Here is a 3,751-nt window from a genome sequence, read left to right as displayed (position 1 = left end):
ATTCCAGAGGCCCATCCTGGCGTCCTGTTGGGAAGCACAGGAGCTCTTTGCCCTAAATCTTTCTGTTATGTCACTGCAGTAGCTCTTTCCATTTTGTTACAAGCGCTGCTTTCCAGTGTGTTTTTGGAGGCACGCTGGAAAGGAATTAAAAAACTCAAAGGAGCACCACACTGGTCACCAATGATGACAGCACGAATGACAAAGACATTGAGCTGTTGCCCGCTTACCAGCCAATCCTTCCAGTCTTGGTAAGGTTGTGTACTACCCTGACCGGACTTTCTTATACATTTACAAGGCAAACTTCATACTTAGATAAGCATTGATATTTTTTTTTGGTGCCAGATTCGTGTTAAGCTAAATTTCTTCCTCTTGTGGACACCAAGTATTAATATATCTGGCTCCACAGACCTCTAGCCAATGGCAGTACCTTATCAGTATATAAACTCAGGACAAAACTAAATTTTGCACACTGATCAGAGTTTGGCATGAAACCCTTTGTGGTGATCACAGCTGAGCTGCAAAGGCTTCCCAGAGCTTCCCCAGAGAGCAGTGTTCTGGTCGAGAGTCACTGTGTGACAGAAGGGGTCATGATCTTTTCTCCCTGAGAGACCCCAACTCACGGGTGTCTATATATCCTATTATTTTCCAAGGATGGTTGTCGATTTTGGTATCCTTCACGTTAGAAAATAGGTATCAATTTTCTCCACCAAATCCATCCTAATAGTCCTTAATAAGTATGACATTTTTGAGATAAATGATGTCTAGCGATTGGCCATCTCTACTTAATAAAATAGATACAGCCTTTAGATAAATACATATAGATGTTCCTAGCAGCGAGGATTAATGGCCATCCAATGACCATTGAAATAAGAGGCTCTGAAGCATTTCTTTCTTTTTTTTGAGACAGGTGAACTTTTCAAGCAGGATCAGATTTGCAGATATTTCAGGCCAGTTGCTCTCAAACTCTCCTTTTAAGTCACAAAACCTTGCTTGCGGAACTTTCTCGTGGAACTTTTTCACAGAACTGAATGTATGAAACAGGTGAGAATAAGGCTTTTCTGGTGGAGAAAAGAAAGCGTGTGGTAAGCCGTGGTCCCATGGAGCCTTGCTGTGGGGCCCGGGGGCTTCAGGTGCTCATTCTGGAAAGCATGAGTTTGGAACCAGTCCTGAGGTCCTGTTAAAGATTTTGATAAATGCGTAGAGAGGCCCCAAAATGAACCTCTTGTGGCCATCAGTTAGATGGGGGAGAATGTAAAAGTGGTGAACAAAGCTGGGACCTGGGTGAATTCCTTCAACAGTGTCTGTCTTGGTTTCATAATCTGTAAAAAGTGAGGCTGCCCTAAATCATTGTTTCTAACACTTACCTTACCCTACGCTTCACCAGGAGGGTTTGCTGGAAGAAGGGGTTCTGGCCCCGCCCCTACTCCATGGAAGAGTTCTGAAATCTGTTGTTTCATAATTGTGCCCCAGGTAATGGGGTGAGTTTGGGAAAACACTGGCTTCCATCTTTTCTGCCATAACTTTCAGCACCAACCTTTTCTAGTGTTCCGCTCAGTTCCTCTGCTTCTTCCAATGGTTGCTCTATGACAGGGATGTTTCTTCAGATTGGAAAGAGCGTAGCAACCGAAAAGCAGGAATTTAAACCTGCTGGAGTAATGACAATTATATAAAGGTGTTTCGCTTCCAGGAAACTTGCCAAAACAGCAGTCAGGGATCTTTGAGAAAGTAGCAGAAACTAGGATGTTTGGAGTTCAGTAAGCTATTAAAGTGCTTCTCGATATCATTTGGGGTGAAAAGTGTACTGATTACAAAATACATATTTCTGCACCTCCCTAGGCTTGTCTGTCTGGGGGCGGGCGCAGAGGCAACATGTGGTTTCAGTCACCCCAGTCTCAGTGTTTATCTGCTTCGTGCTCCGGAAGGACTTGTACACCACTCTCTTCCCAAGTCCCCAGGGGGTGTTTCAGACACGTGCGTTCACTCATCTGGCAGGTATGTAAAGGAGGTGCCCTTGTGTTTCCCCCTCCCCTCTGGTTTCTCTGGGTGTCTTCTGAACAAGGGTGTCTTCCTGAGAATTCGACATTTGTGCCCAAGATGCTGTTTCTTAAGATTCCCAAGGAAGGAGGATGCCTCTCCTGACTCACACCTGCTCTGTCCCCTGGGGCGGAGTCCTTCCTCAACGTCTGCTTGGGGTCCCCCTGCCCCCAGACCTTGCTGCCAGCCCACAGGACTGGGCTGGGGGAGAGATACCATTTCAGCATCCCCCCCCACGTCTCCCCCAGACATCTGCATGCAACGCTCCTTCCTCCTTCAGCCCCCAAACAAAAGTCCTCAGACAATGAATTCCTGCAGATGGACTCATCCCAGGTCTGTCCATTTTGCCAGACCTGATTCGACAAATTTGAATCTCAATTCCGGCTCAAGGTGGGAGAACCACTCTATGGAATGTGTGGATTGGGAACTGATTTGAAAACTCAATCCCAGAGAGCGCCAGTTAATGAATTGATACCCCCTGAGGGCGGTGCCTGGGGCTTGTTCAAGGACTCTGTTTTTATTACTGAATTAGGACAGACCTGTCAAGCTAGTCACGCTTGCAGATGGCTCGAAGCTGGGAGGGATAGGAAATACAGTGGACGGCAAAATCTGAATGGAGAAGATACCAAGAGGCTGATCTGAACCTAAGAGATAAAATTTAGCAGGAGAACATGTAGAGCTACATGGAGACCCTAACTTCCACCTGCACTAATTCAAGGTGTGATAGAGATCACTGCATGTATTTTACCATGGAGTGCTTTCAAAACACAAAATCTTACCAGAGTTCTCAGATAGGACATAAAATGTGTTCTGGCTGAGGTGGGAGTGGTGGAGCTGGGGATCCCATACTTCTCCTCACCTCTCTCCATGCCCCCTGAGGAGGTTTTGTAAAACCTGGTTTGAAAGCTCTTGGGCTCTCAGGTAGTGGAGAGAGTAAGGGAGGGGAGAAAAATGGGCGGACGGGACGGCTATGAAAACAGCGTGATTAGTTTTAGTTCAAGGTATAGTCACTAGGAAGCCACAGGGTGATGTGGTCATTCCCGAAAACACGTGATTTTATCTGAGGCTGGGTTAATGCACTAAGAGTGTACTAAGACAGGGAACATGTCTGTTCTGGGCAAACCATACGGGGACATGATGTTCTTACATGGCTGTGATCATCTGGAAGCAATAATTTTGCATCTTCCTATTTTAGGAACATTTCGTCACTGTTGGAAACTTGGCCAGGGAAGTCACATATGACTGCATAGGCTGTGCACTGTGCAAGTCCAAGGACACTATTTTCAGAGACTATAATGATTATAAAAGGCTGTTGCTCTTAACTTTTTCTCATTTTTCCTTTAGTGTTCCTGCCATTCAGAACTTTACGCTGGTTTCGTTTTTTTTTTTTTTTCATCTTTATTGGAGTATAAACCTTTATAATGTTGTGTTAGTTTCTGCTGTACAACAAAGTGAATCAGCTATACATATTCATATATCCCCATATCCCCTCCCTCTTGCGTCTCCCTCCTTCCCACCCTCCCTATCCCACCCCTCTAGGTGGTCACAAAGCACTGAGCTGATCTCCCTGTGCTATGCAGCTGCTTCCCACTAGCTATCGATTTTACATTCGGTAGTGTATATATGTCCATGCCACTCTCTCACTTCGTCCCAGCTTACCCTTCCCCCACTGTGTCCTCAAGTCTGTTCTCTACGTCTGCGTGTTTATTCCTGCCCT

This window comes from Monodon monoceros, unplaced genomic scaffold (assembly GCF_005190385.1).
Source record: "Monodon monoceros isolate NGI ecotype Baffin Bay Population unplaced genomic scaffold, NGI_Narwhal_1 Super_Scaffold_18, whole genome shotgun sequence".
Taxonomy (NCBI): Eukaryota; Metazoa; Chordata; class Mammalia; order Artiodactyla; family Monodontidae; genus Monodon; species Monodon monoceros.
Note: the sequence above shows the minus strand (reverse complement) of the source record.